At 37.9% G+C, this 16,964-nt stretch overlaps 1 long non-coding RNA gene and 1 pseudogene across 5 annotated transcripts; one reads left to right on the top strand and one right to left on the bottom strand.

The window, feature by feature from the left end:
* Window positions 1–5,198: 5,198 nt before the first annotated feature.
* On the bottom strand, window positions 5,199–11,443 carry LOC112194137 (annotated as a pseudogene).
* Window positions 11,444–13,264: 1,821 nt separating this feature from the next.
* LOC112195129 lies at window positions 13,265–15,638 on the top strand. Of its 5 annotated transcripts, XR_002934365.2 has the most exons (7): window positions 13,265–13,451; window positions 13,685–13,958; window positions 14,166–14,200; window positions 14,602–14,633; window positions 14,820–14,899; window positions 15,050–15,102; window positions 15,361–15,638. It is a non-coding gene; the product is annotated as an uncharacterized LOC112195129 (long non-coding RNA). The 5 variants fall into 5 exon arrangements; XR_005808314.1 differs by lacking the exon at window positions 15,050–15,102 and having other exon boundaries at window positions 15,366–15,638; XR_005808313.1 differs by lacking the exon at window positions 15,050–15,102.
* The last annotated feature ends 1,326 nt before the right edge of the window (window positions 15,639–16,964 follow it).

Below are 16,964 nucleotides of genomic sequence, written 5' to 3'. Positions count from 1 at the left end.
GTGACAATCAAAATGACAAGGTGTAGGGAGATATTTGAATTTCTAGTGATAGGATATTCTCACAACCATGGTCCTCCTTTGCTGGAGAAAGGACCCTCCATGAATGGCGGCTCGCTAGGAAAGTTCACCGGAAAAGTCGCTGGAAAAGTTTGCCTGAAAAATCACCGGAAAAGTCGATTTGCAATTTTCTTCCAATCTTCGTGTCTACTTCCTCTAGCTTCAAATCTCCTCATTTCAAGCCTCAACTAGTCATTTTATTCTCAATGCAAGGTTTCCTACAAATAAAGGAAATGGATTAAAAAGGGGAAAATTGCATGGAAGACAAATCAATTTTCATAATTATGGGGCACAATTGCATAAGTAATTTGTGACTCAACACCTGCCACGTTGGATTTGTTTCCTTTTCTATCTTGCTGATTCAACACCTAAATTTTCCATTCTTAACGTACCCTTATTTAATATATTCTACACAATAAACAGTAAAAATTAATATATTAATCGTAATCCTAAATTTTTGCAATCTTGTTAATGTAAAATTAGCAAATTTAATAGGTTGACTTTAATTAACATTATTAGATCCTTGATTGAATTCAAAAGAGAAATCTTATATATTAAGACATTATTTTTCCTTGCTATTGCCTATTACATATTGTCTCATTCTCCTTCTCCTACTCCTTCTTCTTCTTCTTCTTTTCTACCGAATCATCTATTTTTTCCTCTCCTTCTTCCGTGCATTTCTTCTTTCCAGCACATACTTCTAATTTTTTTGTTTATTTCTTTTTCTCTCATATCTGGATTTTTTGTGTGGTTTCTCCCTTCTTAAGTCGTTTTTAGGTCTTACTAACGTGATTTCTTCAATTCACAACTACCTTTATTATAAAGTTGGTAACAAGTTTTGGCTTACGTTTGATATAGAATCGATTATGGTGTTATAGGTAACATTTGCCATAGAATTTGATCAGACATTATTATTTCACATTTACATGCCTTATTTATAGGTAAGATTTCACAAGTTTAAAAAAATTTCAAGTAGTTTTTCATCAAAAACAACCTAGCTAGAATGCATTACTACAAGTAGATAGATCAATTGATAATAAAACCCGTAGCAGAGCGCGGACATTCTTTCTAGTGGTTTTCAAACAAGCTTAAAAATTACAGATCAAGTTTTTGTGTTTAGAAATGTCCAACTCAGTGGCTGAAATAGGTTGTACTGCTAAGAAACAATCACTTTGAGACAACATTAGTAACTTGCATCTACTGAAGTAGCACTACTCCCATCTTGATTTCCAAGGGCTCACATACTGCGCAGAGGCAACATGATTACAATGATATGAGAAACCAGCAATAAACTCACCAGCGGCATTCCTTAGAACACCTTCGATGGCAAGAAACCGCAGTCAACATTTCATTTTAGCTTGTTGTGCGTATGAGGCTTCCAATACTTGCTCTTACGAGGATGGCTGTGAGCTGCTTATAAGAATTAATGGCTTCCATCATCATCATCCATCGCCTTCAATGTAGGGTTATTAAGCAGTCCATACAGCTAAGATCAAAGTTGTTTGCACTGAAGTTGAGAATGAGATGAAAGAAAGTGGGAGATAGTGGGGCTTTATTCTAGTTGAGTTGGGTTTAGGTCGTTTGTGATCGTTTTAACTCATGAATGATCGATCATGGCCTTGGTGATTGGATGATTGCCTGCTCACAAAAACTGCCATTTTAACTGAATTTCAGAGCCGGCCCTGGGATTTCGGGGGCTCTAGGCGGAAAAAAAATTGGGGCTCCCTCAGTCTCATTCTCATGTACTTGTTCACTATGTGCATTAAAGTACTTGCGTAGAGACCCAGCTTGAAGCTTGACTAATGCATCTCTTTTTGGTTTCTCTTTTCTTTTTTTAGCCCCAGAAGGATACTTACTAATTGGAGCCATGATAACAACCTGCAAAAGATAAAACACATAGAATTTTCAATTGAAACATATTGCCATATAATACAATTACCAATGTATCAAACCGACAAAACCATTTTCAATTCAAACTTACTGCCATACAAATGATACAATACTATTATCCTAATATTAAACCCAAATGATGGTCAACAAAGTAGAACAATTTTCAATTGATACAACTATACAAGACCATTATCCTAATATTAAACCCACTTTCAATTGATAGTCAGCAAAGCAAAACAATTTTCAATTGATAGTGAACTAGTCAAGTTGATTGTTGATCAGTTCATCACTTCATTGTTTTGTAGTCTCAGTAGCACGGTAGCACAAACAATCAAATTGAGATTAAAGAATAAAGGAGCACCAGAGACTTGTGTTCTTCCTCTCCTATAGTCCTACCGAGTAGTCGAGTACCGACCTACCGTCCTACCCAAACACAAATTAAAGAACTCATCTCCCTCTCCCAATGACCCACAGACCCAGATACGAAAATTAAAGAAGAACTGAAGAACAAGATTAAGTCTTAACATAAAATTATCATCACCCAGAATCCCAGATACAGAAGATAAAATAACACTGCAATAATGGATGAAGAACAACAGGCCTTCGACCTTTTGTTTCTACCCAATTCAAGAAGAACTCGTTTCCTTCTTCCTCCTCGACAAGAGGAAGAGTCGAAGAGGCATGAAATTTGAGCAAGAGAGAATTACCTGGACAAGTTTCGTCTGAAAAGTGAGAAGCAGAGATCTGGAGACCGTAGTTCGGCACAAGACATGCATCGTTGTTAAGGTGAGAAGAACTGAAGAACATAAGTCATTTAGAGGCGATCAAACAAACAAATAAGTATCAGATAATTTTTTTTTTTACATATATATAAAAGGAGCTTTTTTTTTTGGGCCCGTGAAACTGGGGGCCCTAGGCCTGTGCCTATTGGGCCTATGCCTAGGGCCGGATCTGCTGAATTTCCATCCAAACAATGCAACTTGTAAATTATAACCCCCTTTTAATATATCATTATTGACAATGTCAATTCCAAACTCTAAAATGTAAAACACTTTCACTTGTTGTTACATGTTAATTATACTGGAACACTTTACACGCATAGTGGCAACATGGGCTAAGCCCAATTCTCTTTACTTGTAGTATTCTGGACATGACATCCCCAATTACCGCTTACTAGGCTGTACCTTGGAGGTACTGGTAGGTACTGGAGAAAATTAAAGGGTTTTTTACTTCAATAGTGTCTAAACTCTTCGAGAACTTTTGAAATGATACCTGAACTTTCAAAGTTATCAATGTGATACCTAGACTCATTTTTTGTATCAACGTCGTACTTGCGGTCGATTTCCGTCACAAAACCGTTAACTATGACCACGTGCCCAGCACTTAAGGCACTTAATGAGGTTAAAAGACTAATTTACCCTCAAAAGTATATACTTCAATAGTGTCTAAACTCTTCGAGGACTTTTGAAATGATACCTGAACTTTCAAAGTTATCAATGTGATACCTGAACTCATTTTTTTGTATCAACGTCGTACCTGCGGTCGATTTCCGTTACAGAACCGTTAACTATGACCACGTGCCTAGCACGTGAGACACAGAATAATGGTAAAAATGACCTTTCCCACTTTCTTTAGTTCTTTACGTGTCCTGTCGTACCTTCAATTCTTCTTCTCCATTTCTATTTCCTTTTTCATTTGCAAAATGCAATCAGATGGGATGATGACATTTTCTAGCAAAATGCAAAACCAAAAGCAAAACTTGAATCCAATTCTCTGATGGAAAGACACTGCCAGGGACTCCATCTCGTTGAAGTTCTCCAAGCACAACTTTCTTGACAGCTTTGCTTCTCTGAATTTATTGCAGGCTGGAACGGTGTAGACGGTTTCACTACTCTTGGCCTCTAGATCTGAGACTTGGAATTTAATTGAGATTTCAGACAGATGGATCAGAGAGAGAGAGAGAATATGGCCAACGGCAATCCAGACCTTCTTGTGCAGCTTGCCGGAGATATGACGAAGGCGGGCTACACCGTCGTGGCACTCGGCTTCCTCACCGCAACTAACATCACAACATAAGTTCATGAATTTCAAAAATAGTTCGTGTCTTTGTAATTGAATCAAAATCTGCAAAAGTGAAGGAAACTGAGAGTCTCTCTCTTTCTCTCTCTGCAACTCTCTTTCTCTCTCTCAACAGCGGTGAAAAGGCGAAGGATGGTGATGATGGGAGAAAACCCAAAATTGATTTTTCCGCGACTGTGTGTCTGTGTATAACTATATCTATTTGTCTATGATTTATCGAATAATGGGGCAATGATCATTTCACTGATTCCAGCTTCTAATCAATTTGTCCAAAAAAAGAACCGGCCTTTGGTTATTTACGGCTGTAATATCAGTACTTAGTGGGAGCATCAGACGAGATACTCCAGCGAGGCAATCGGCGGCGGTCGAGGCAGGTGAGGAACAATGTGAAGGTTTTACAGCGGCGGAGGTGGATGATAAGGCTGCCAGATGGGCTGCGCGTGGGGCTTCAGGCAACGACGGAGTGGCGAGGAGCTTCAATTTTTGCAAGGTAGCCATATCGATCTAGCTGAGTTCAATGTGGTTGTAGTCAGGTAGTGCTTGGAAAGGGTTGGGTGGTTGAGAGAGAAGGTGAGATCTGATTTGCGGCTATGACTTCCAATCGGAGGGGACAAATCAGAGGGAAGAAAATGTCGAAAAAGAAAAAGAAGAAAGAAAGAAAGCAAAAAAAAAAAAAAAAAAAACAGTACTTTTGAGGATAAATTAGTCTTTTAACCTCATTAAGTGCCTCATGTGCTGGGCACGTGGTCATAGTTAACGGTTCTGTGACAGAAATCGACCGCATGTACGATGTTGATACGAAAAAATGAGTCCAGGTATCACATTGACAACTTTGAAAGTTCAGGTATCATTTCAAAAGTCCTTGAAGAGTTCAGACACTGTTGAAGTAAAAACCCTGTGAAGAACTAAAGGAAGTGGGAAAGGTCATTTTTACCCGTATTTTGTGCCTCACGTGCTGGGCACGTGGTCATAGTTAACGGTTCTGTAACAGAAATCGACCGCAGGTACGACGTTGATACGAAAAAATGAGTTCAGGTATCACATAGATAATTTTGAAGGTTCATATATTATTTCAAAAGTTCTCAAAGACTTCAGACACTGTTGAAGTAAAAAACCCAAAATTAAATCCTAAACATACTGAAGATAATGCCAAGGCAAGAATCATAGAGAAATAACAATACTTTCCTGTATTTCTCATTTAATCAAAAATTCACGATCAAATGCATGATTTCATATCACCTCGAGTCACTAGTACATGGTAATCACCACACAGCCCGTGAAGTATCATTACTAACACAAACGAATCTACAGATTGTTAACGTCTACCATGCTTGTGGAACAGAGAGCATATGTATGACAAATACTATTGCAGTTCGTAGGGCGAAAAACTGAATCCTAATCTTCCCTCATTTGTGGATTTTCAGCTCAAGCTTCTGGAACGGGCTGCAGGTTGATTCAAATAGCATTTCAGTCAATGTAATAATGAGGTGACAAAAGTAAACCCAGAAGACGGTGAATGGTATGAAAAGTGATAGTTTACTTCCTACGCATAAGCACATCCCCATCATAAATAGAAGAAATCAACAGCATTCTATATTTTGAACAAAGCAAAGAGTTACAATACGTCAAATTCATAGACCAACAAGAAGATGAAGGAAAGCTACCTGCTATTAGGATCATAATAAAAGCCGTTGATGGAGCCATCACTACATGAGAAACACACATAGTAAAAGCCGGCTATAGTCAAACCACAGTCTGTGCCAACATTCACAAAGTATTGCTCCTTCCATCTCTGCACCAGCAAATCAAAGAACTCAATTTTATTGTACATTTGATTTTTGCTAACTGACAGGTGATAATAAAGCATTTAGACCAGTTACCAACTTACCATGAATATGTATTTATAGTTGCTGAGATCTAATGATTTGCCACCATCAACTTCCACTCGGCTCTGTAAAATGTGGAATTAGTTAGGAGACAACAGAACTTCAGATATGAAAGACAACATTAAGACTCCTTAGCTTACCAAAAGAGCAGAAAAAGAAGGAAATTTGGTCCAGTGCCTTATATCATCATCGTGTCTGTCACAAGTTGCACAAACATTTGATTGTTATTCACCATCACAACTAGCTAAATATGGGTCCTTTCTCAATTGTAGATAAAAGAACAAAAAGCCATACGTTGCTTCCCACTTCTCAGTGAAGAAAGTATAATTCTTGGTGTCAACAATCTCCCCTTCCCAAAAGGTGACGACCTACCACACAATGAAAAGAAAGTAAATGCTCAATGAATGCCTCCTATGATGAAGATACAACAGTTTCTTATGAATCGAGATAAAATTAGTCAATACAATGATGATAATGCAGAAAATCGAGAAATAAAAGATAAAACAGATCAAAGTTCAATTCACTTTATGTCAAAGAGGTTGGTGGTGGAGAAACAAACAACTAGATGGCAATGTCCAGAAAAAAGTGGTTACCTCGAATTAATATACAAGAGTGACTTGAGTGCATATTTAAGCATGTTGTCTAACTTAATTCCAAACCCAAAGCAAATATAAAGAAAACCTATCTATGCTATGAGACACGTGGTTTTCAGCGATAAATGGATACGAAGAGGTAAAGAGACAGTGAGTGAAAGACTGAAGAATTGGAAATCAGGCAAACTAAGTCAGCTGCAGCACCCAACAAACACAGAGAATGCATGCTTTGATTTAACTGTACGAGGCTGGCCATCTAATATAATTCTATTGTAAAATTCCTTATATAAAGTCTTCCTAGACCACTATCTCTAAAGATGTTGTATACACCAGTTCCGCAGCTGCTGAACTAATTGGCTGTTGTTAATGAATACATTGAAGCAAATCTGATACTAGAACATTGACATGAGGACCGACGATCAGCAAGGAAACAGAGCAATTTCTTACTGGTGTGTCAGCCATGGGAACATTAAGTGCTTCCATGGTTCCACACAGATAACCATTCTCAAGATCACACCCTTGTATCCGAACATTTACTCTCCAAGCTTCTTCTTTCTGCAGACTCGAAACATTTTGAGTACCCGAGAAGCCCTGCCACAGAATCATTAACTTAATGCTACAATAACGTACCAGCAGAACTAGAATTCAATTCCCCATTTCCCAGAATAGACAATCATTACAAATTTGATCAAAATCACAGCGATTCCAAGTTCACAAAGACATTAAGAAATATAAGAATTCCAAAAGCCAGGGGCAAAGAGAGAAACCTGGCCAACGCTTAAAAGTGTGAAGGGTGGGGGAGATGTCTGTCCGCAGTTTGAACCTTCAAGCGATGCACATGTAGAATATGAGGATTTAGAATCACATTTCACAAGTGAATAGTTGTGAGAAGAAACAGTGAATAATTGGATCGTTGAATAGTCGAGGTTTGGCTAAGAACCCCAATAAGTATAGGGAATGGTTAAAGCAGTGGTGGTGTGGAATAGGAGGAAGTACCTGAATGGTGTTGAGGAGGCGCGGAGGTCTCTGCCGCTCTGACCGGAATATCTGAGCTCAATCAATCAATTCAATACACAGCAAGGGACTCCATTCAATACACCATACTACCATAGAGCCCCACTCTAAATTAACCCGACCCGTTACCACCTCTCAATAGTTTTGCGGATCCGGATTTCGGACCCAGGTTTCCGGGTCGGATCACTTTTCGGACATGGGTCACTAGTTAATTGTTCCAAGAGAGGAGAGATTCTACTCCATATTAGGGGTCGTCAACGGGCCGGGCCGGGTTGGCCCGAGCCTTGCTATATTTTTAAATAATTGCGGGCCGGCCGAGCCGGGTTTTATTAAAAATCAAAGGATCCAAGCCCGCAAGGCCCGCTTTATATGGACGGATGGATAAATATTTGGGCCGGGCCGGGCCGGGCTTGGCCTTGCGGGTTTTTTTGGTCGGGCCTTGCTGGCTTTATTTATAAATAAATATTTAAAGACACAAGTATTTTTTTTTTAATCAAGCTTTGGAAATTCAATGGATAATGATCAAATACAACCAAAGATAACATATCTATATAACTATATTGTACCAAAAAAAATCTATATTTATATATAGATACTAATTTATTGATAAATAAATTTTTAAAGACACTAATTTTTTATAAATCTATATTTATACATCATACACTCCAAAGAGCTACATATAGCAATTAAAAGAAAATGAGAAACCGACCGTTTGATGAGTTTATTACAATAAATTATGAGTGTGGTAAAAAATTTAGCCAATTTCACCATATTTTCGAATCCGATCGGATTGGTCAACCGTAGTCACTTATATGTTTTATTGGTTGACCGATGGCGTGGCAACCGCGAGACGTGCTTATTTTTTCACATCACGTTTGTATATATTCCATCGATGGATGTGCGTAGACATAAGATATAAAAATAATAATTTTAATTACAAACACATTGGACTATACCAATTTTATTCCTAAAGTTATATGACTTATACATTGCATTTAAATTGTTTAGGTTCATTCTAAAGCAACTATGAAGTGGAAAATGAATTCGGAGAAACCAACCGCTTGATGGAGAGATTGTAATGATTTATGGTGGTTGTAGAAAATCCAGCCAATTTGGTTCTCGTTTCGAATTCGATCAACTAGATCAAACGTAGTTACTCTTATAAACCTATATTTATATATCATACACTCCAAAGAGCAACCCCTATCAATTCAAAGAAAATGGAAAAACCGACCTTTAGATGAGTTTATTACAATAAATTATGAGTGCGGTAAAAAATTTAGCCAATTTCACCATATTTTCTAATCCGATCGGTTTGGTCAACCGTAGACGCTTATATGTTTTATTGGTTGACCGATGCCGTGACAACCGCGAAACGTGCTTATTTTTTCACATCATGTTTGTATATATTCCATCAATGCATGTGCGTGGACATAAGATAAAAAAAATTAATTTTAATTACAAACACATTGGTCTATACCAATTTTATTCCTAAAGTTGTATGACTTATACATTACATTTAAATTGTTTAGGTTCATTCTAAAGCAACTATGAAGTGGAAAATGAATTCGGAGAAACAAACTGCTTGATGGAGAGATTGTAATGTTTTATGGTGGTTGTAGAAAATCCAGCCAATTTGGTTCTCGTTTCGAATTCGATCAACTAGGTCAAACGTAGTTACTCTTATAAACCTATATTTATATACCATACACTCTAAAGAGCAACCCCTATCAATTCAAATAAAATGGAAAAACTGACCGTTGGATGAGTTTATTACAATAAATTATGAGTGTGGTAAAAAATTTAACCAATTTCACCATATTTCGAATCCGATCGGATTGGTCAACCGTAGACACTTATATGTTTTATTGGTTGACCGATGCCGTAACAACCGCGAAACGTACTTATTTTTTCACATCACATTTGTATATATTCCTTCAATGGATGTGCGTGGACATAAGATAAAAAAAATTAATTTTAATTACAAACACATTGGTCTATACCAATTTTATTCCTAAAGTTGTATGACTTATACATTGCATTTAAATTGTTTAAGTTCATTCTAAAGCAACCATGAAGTAGAAAATGAATTCGGAGAAACCAACCGCTCGATGGAAAGATTGTAATGTTTTATGGTGGTTGTAGAAAATCCAGCCAATTTGGTTCTAGTTTCGAATTCGATCAACTAGGTCAAACGTAGTTACTCTTATAAACCTATATTTATATATCATACACTCCAAAGAGCAACCCCTATCAATTCAAAGAAAATGGAAAAACCGACCATTGGATGAGTTTGTTACAATAAATTATGAGTGTGGTAAAAAATTTAGCCAATTTCACCATATTTTCGAATCTGATCGGATTGGTCAACCGATATGTAGAATATATATATGCACATTAGCACATATTTTATATAGAAGTATAAGAACTTCCACACACACACACACACACATATATATATATATATATATATTTCTTATGTGGTAATGCATATATATCTTTTCTATATATATACATTTGGAAGCTTCACATATTGCAAAAAAGAATAGTAAGCTCAAGGAGAAGAAGATAGTAACAGAAGGCCCAACTAGCCATTTTTTCTCACTGATTCTACAACCTTCCATATATATGTTTATAAACACACACCTACACACACACACACACACACATATATATATATATATAATATATATATAAACACACACACACATATATATATATATATATATATATATATATATATAACACAAACACATATATATAAACACTCACACAAATATATATATCTATATGTGTCTATATATCTATACTATTATTAAGAGAAGAGAGCAAGCTCTCCAAAACTGAAATTTTTTACCAATTTAACCTTTATATATTAAAAAACTATGAAATATAATTAATCAATAAGGATAATATGGTAAATTGTAAAATTAAAAATAAATTTAAAAAAGCAGAAAATATGATAGTTGTACGAAAAAAATTTCCACTACCTTTAACTTCTCTCCACACACATAGTGGGTGGGTCCTGCTAATATATATTTATAAACACACACACATATCTACATATATATATATATATAAACACACACACACACACACATATATATATATATAATATTTTACGGGCTTTTATAGGCCGGGCCTAGCAGGCCTTTGGCTGGCCCGGCCTGGGTTTTTGCGAGCTTTTTTCGGGCCGGCCCACTACCTACTGAGGCGGGCTTTTTAACGGGCTGGGCTGGGCTTTTAGCCCTCAGGTCCGGCGGGCCTCCATCGGCCCACTTGGGGTTGTAAATATGGGGTTGTAAATTTCACCCCCCGTAAAAAAATACTACATACAGTGATACAAACAACTTAACAAATATGGAGTAGGCCTCATCAAAAAGCCCGCGGATCAAGTGGGCCGATGGAGGCCCGCCGGCCCTGAGGGCTAAAAGCCCAGCCCAGCCCGTTAAAAAGCCCGCCTCAGTAGGTAGTGGGCCGGCCCGCAAAAAGCTCGCAAAAACCCAGGCCGGGCCAGCCAAAGGCCTGCTAGGCCCGGCCTATAAAAGCCCGTAAAATATTATATATATATATGTGTGTGTGTGTGTGTTTATATATATATATATATATAGGGAAAAAAATGCAAACAGTATCTGACCTTTCGGCCATTAGTAACTTTAGTACCTGACAAAAAAAAAATGTCACTTTGGTACCTGAAGTTCGGACCCCGACCCAACATTAGTACCTGAAACACTGTTGGCCGTTACGGCGCTAGCCACCTGGCAAACTTTGAGGGGTATTCTGGTCCCTTCAACTATTCCCGCCAATTCAGTCACAGTAAATCTATTTCTTGGCGCCAACTGACCAAAGTATATATCACTTTGGTACCTGATATTTGAAGCCCGACACAATAAAATTACCTTGCCTATCGATCACCATAGCCATAGCCTAAAACTGGGGAGAGAAATCAGAGAACAAAATCACCATCATATTGACCAAATTTCAGTCTCTCTCTCTCTCTCTCTCTGTAATTATGGTTGATTTGGATTGGAAAACAAAGATGTCTCCTCATATATACCCAACAAATCCCCCGGCTCCTTCCGCGTCACCCAAATCCAGTCCGACATTTCCGTCGCGCCGCGCCGCCATACCTCTGACGGACCTCTATCACGACAACAAACATCGTCCTTGATCTTTAGCAGCAGACCTGAAGAACTCAATTCTTCCAGTCAAATTGAAATCAGATTGAGCAGGTTTTGATCCACCTCGTTTCAGCCTCAAATTGATGGAACCTCAATGGAGCCGGCGATAGACCGCTCCGTAATTCAAGCTTTGGGTTTGCTGTGGATGATAAAGGCGCCCAAGATAAAGATCTGGTCATCAATCCAGTTTTCTCCTCATCGATGTGCAATCGAGGCTGCAAATGGAGATGTAAGGTCCTCATCAATCCTAGCCCAAGACGATCAGATCGGCTTTCTCCTCCTTGGCTAAGCAGTTGAGGTCGTAATCGGACTTGGAGGCCGAGTTGTTGAGGTTGACGGCGACATAAACTGAGCAGTCGAGGTGGAATCCAAATCGGAGATGCAGTTGACGGCGATGGCAGTCGAGGTCGACGGTGGTGAGAGAGGGTTAGTGACGACGTCGTGGTGGGCAGCCCGACTCTGGTAGTAGCCGGAGTTGGCGTCGGGGCTTTGTAGGGTGGGAAGAGAGAGAGAGAGAGAGAGAGGGTTAGTGACGACGTGGTGGTGGGCAGCCCGACTCTGGTAGTAGCCGGAGTTGGCGTCGGGGCTTTGTAGGGTGGGAAGAGAGAGAGAGAGAGAGAGAGGGTTAGTGACGACGTGGTGGTGGGCAGCCCGACTCTGGTAGTAGCCGGAGTTGGCGTCGGGGCTTTGTAGGGTGGGAAGAGAGAAAGAGAGAGGGTTAGTGACGACGTCGTGGTGGGCAGCCCGACTCTGGTAGTAGCCGGAGTTGGCGTCGGGGCTTTGTAGGGTGGGAAGAGAGAGAGAGAGAGAGAGAGAGAGAGAGAGAGAGAGAGAGAGAGAGAGAGAGAGAGAGAGAGAGGAAATTAAAAAAAAGAAAGAGGAAATTAAAAAAAAAGACAAAAAACAAATTAGAGTTGAAATTACTTATATGCCCTTCAAGTAATGTCAGTTGACTAACGCCGTAACGGCCAACAGTGTTTCAGGTACTAATGTTGGGTCGGGGTCCGAACTTCAAGTACCAAAGTGACATTTTTTTTTTGTCAGGTACTAAAGTTACTAATGGGCGAAAGGTCAGGTACTGTTTGCATTTTTTCCCTATATATATATATATATATATATATAAACACACACACACACACACATATATATATATAATATTTTACGGGCTTTTATAGGCCGGGCCTAGCAGGCCTTTGGCTGGCCCGGCCTGGGTTTTTGCGAGCTTTTTGCGGGCCGGCCCACTACCTACTGAGGCGGGCTTTTTAACGGGCTGGGCTGGGCTTTTAGCCCTCAGGGCCGGCGGGCCTCCATCGGCCCACTTGATCCGCGGGCTTTTTGATGAGGCCTACTCCATATTTGTTAAGTTGTTTGTATCACTGTATGTAGTATTTTTTACGGGGGGTGAAATTTACAACCCCATATTTGCAAACCACACCCATTTTCATTTTTTTAATAATATTTCATCTCAAATTTTTTTACACTTCCTAAAATGCCCTCAAAAGTCAGATATTCTTTTATTTTCTTTTTGGGTCTTTTCTTCTCTCTCTCCTTCCCTCTTCTCACGACAACAATCTCCCTCTTCTCTCTTTCTTCTCCAGATAACAACCTCTTCTCCATTGAAAATTGGTCATCCTCTCCATTCAAAAGTCAATTAACTCTCTTTCCTGTACACTATTTATAAGGAGAATAGTAAGAAACAGTTCCTGAGTGCAGGCTTGCCATCGCTGTTGAGGTCAAAGAACAAGTCTCCTGTAAGTAGATTTCCTTGATTCTTCTCAGTTAGTTTATGAGTTCGTAATTTGGATTGGATTTTACATTAAGTTTCAGTTTTGATTTCAGTTGGGTTATTTTTGCTCTTTGATTTCTGCTAATTTTATTCAATTGGGTATTGCATGAGAAGTTTAGACATATTTGATCGAGTGAGTGATTGTGTATCACTGATTTCCTATTATAGTATGCATAATAGTGCCTTTTGGGTTTTCAGAGGGCAAAATCATTTGGGTTCTACGGACAAAGAGAAAAAGAGACGAGACGGAAAAAAAAAAAAAAAAAAGGAGAAGAGAACAGGGGAAGAAGGGAAACAAGAAGAGATTTAGAGGAAGAAAGAAAAGGGGAGAGAGGAAGAACAAAAGAAAGAAAAGAAGTGGCTCTCCTTGTCTGTAGTTGAGCAACTAACTGAGACTGCACTTGCTATCACCAACCAAGGACCAACAAGGTCACATTCCTACTACATTTTAGCACGATCTTACAATAGCAAGGTAAGAAAATATTATGCTCTTCTTTTTTATATGGCAAGGTCATGATAATGAAGGGCTCTTTATAGTTTTTCTAATCTCTATATTGTGTTGGTAAAAAAAGTATAGCTGGGCAATAAAAGATATTTGTTTGACGTGTTCTTGGTCATTTACTCATGGGTAATTCATGGTAGAGGGACTGATTTGTACTATTTGTAACTGTTAATGCAGGGACTGGCTATGGTAATGCCACTTCTAAAGTTGCTGTAAGTAATCCAATTAACTTATTTGATAATTCCTGCACTTGATTTCTTTGTTGATAAAATTTCCAGCTACGGAAGTGTTTACACTGATATACTAATCCATTGGTTATTTTTTTTTTCAATTAAGTAGAGCTTTCTTTCGTGAATGTCGTACAGTTTTAGATTATGACATGAGCCAGTATAAAATGAGGCAAAACCAAGTTGATGTCTACGAACAATAAATCTGTTTGGCAACTTTTATTGAAATTGTATTGACTCTGTAAGCATGTGGAATTCTTAGAAATACATAATTTCTGTAGAAATACCTTATTGGTGATTTGCTATTGTTTATATAATGTTTTTTTATGCTTATTTTGAAGAAATTTGACATCCTTGGCTTTTGTTATTTTCCTATCTAAAAACAGGTTTTAGGAGGAATCAAGTCTGCCACATTATGGTGAGAAGCAATCTTCTTTGTGTGTATTTGTTTTGTGAGATCAATACAAAAGTGGGAGAGGGATTTGGGTTTTGATTACAGTCCGAAATTCCCAATTGTTGATTTTTTCTTTTGGATTTTGTTGTTTCAATTTTGAATTGTTCTCTTATTCTGATGTGGGGATATGTATTGGATTTGAATTTGCAGGTTTTTATTTGGTGGTTTGCATGAAATCTCATCTCAGCTTGCATCACCAACCCTAAAAATTTGGGTTCGTCATCAGTAAGGTAGCAGTTTGTGTCTTACAACGTATTCCTGGTCTAATTTCTGTTTTACTAATTTTATCATGCTTTTTTTCAGTTTAGATTGTTTGCAAATAGACAAATTCTTTTCCATTTACGAAATCATTCACAAATAGTGACGTTTTATTTTCTAAGGTGGAACTGACAAGAAAATATTTTAAGGGACGATTTGTCTTTGGATTTGGAAGGTAGTTTCTTAATCTTTTTAGTTTTGATGTTAGCTTTAGTTACATTTTTGGACAGATGTTCGCAGTTTTTCATTAGTATTTAACTCAATGTTTCAATCTTTGAGAATATATGCTGTTAGTATACTTCATGTAACTTGAAAATGACCATTTTTTTCATACTGCCTAATAAGAGGGGCTTAGTTGAGTTTTTACAGCGATTTGGCTGAATGGTGATGGATTTATTGCGGAAGGATCTAACATGAATGTGGCTTTTGTTAGAAAAGACAAGGAACTTCTAATGCCTTAGTTTGACAAAATACCAAGTGGCTGCACGGCTAAGAGAGTTTTGGCGCTTGCAGAAGGCCTGGTGAAGGAGGGTAAGCTTCAAGGAATGCTCTATAAAGATCCTTCTAAAAGGCTCGCTGCTCACCAGGTTTTAGGTAGTTTAATAATGATTGCAGTAACAGAGTTTGCTCGAATGAGATCATTCTAGCTAGCATCTGTAATATGATACGAGTTAAAGTTGAAAGTTTGGTGTAGTATGATCAGTACTTTGATATGGATTTTTTTTAAGTTTATCATGCCATATCTACCAGTTCACTTCCAAATTTGGAACACAAGTCTTCTTCCATTTGTTACTTTCTTCACCTTGATGCAGAAGCTAAAGGCTTAAATTTCAAGACCAAACTACGACTAATTGGAAGCAAATGATAAATGTATGCGAAGTTGCATTGCTGAAGCAACATCTATTGACTTCAAAAAGATACATAGCTCAAATCCTAAATTTTTTCTACCAATTACATAGCTCAAATCCCAAAAAATACGTCATCTACAAAACTCTCCTGTACTGTGAGAGATACAAAAAGAATGTAGTCTAAGCCATGTTGCACAAAAAGCTTCTTGACCAAGTATACTGGGCCAATTTTTGTTTCATCTTTGTCCCCTTCAACTTCCTTAAAGAAGAGAGCCACACTCCCATAAATTTCTTGCTCTATGCACAAAGAAGAAAAATGCAGACAAAGAGTCAGCTTACATTATTCATTTAAATTGAAACACACGCAGTAAGTTGCAACTAGATTTCAATAAGAAGGCTTAATTGAGACAACAATCCAATCAATACATACCACCAATTACCACATCACAAGATGATCAAGATTAACTACATGTTCTTATTACTGACATATAATAAGGACTAGAATAAACTATGTAGTTAATCCTCTTCAGTTGTATTGTTTCATTTTGAATTCCATGCGTTCAAACAGATTATACTAGTTCCTTATTACATTTAAGCCATACCCATTTCCAAATTTGAATTCTGACATACAGACAATCTTATCTCAGCATAAAATTGCAGCAAACCAAAGCATATAGTACACATGCTGCAAACCAAATCCAAAAGGAAGTAGCAAACCAACTAAGAATGTAAATCAACAACTGGCCAAATATATAAGAAAGAGAAAGAAGGCAAGAAAGGGTATGCTATGTATTGGATGCCAAATCGATCATTAGAAAAAACAAAGGCTAAGACACTGGTCAATATTACAAAGCAACAACTATAGTTTCCAATCCCTATATCACGACCCTATTTCCAAGTCTCCTCTCCATTATTACTAATTTCTATCAAGTAATGTACCTCCCCAGCCAAGCTCCGGGTGTGCAAATTTTTCAAGTTCTCAACTAAGTGGAAAGGCAAATATGCATGAATTTCACACTAATGCCTCAGATGGTGCTTGTCTTTCTTTCACACTAAGCCTTCACAAAGACAAAGAGATCCAACACTAAAATAGGAGTCAAGCATATAACCTTAGTACCTGAATATAGTTATATATAACAAAAAGACTACTAGAAACTAAAAGAATGAGGGGCCAATCCAACAAACAAAG

Source organism: Rosa chinensis, chromosome 3 (assembly GCF_002994745.2).
Source record: "Rosa chinensis cultivar Old Blush chromosome 3, RchiOBHm-V2, whole genome shotgun sequence".
In the NCBI taxonomy this organism is placed as follows: domain Eukaryota; kingdom Viridiplantae; phylum Streptophyta; class Magnoliopsida; order Rosales; family Rosaceae; genus Rosa; species Rosa chinensis.
The sequence above is the reverse complement of the archived record's forward strand: the minus strand, read 5'-3'. Positions and strand labels throughout refer to the sequence as shown.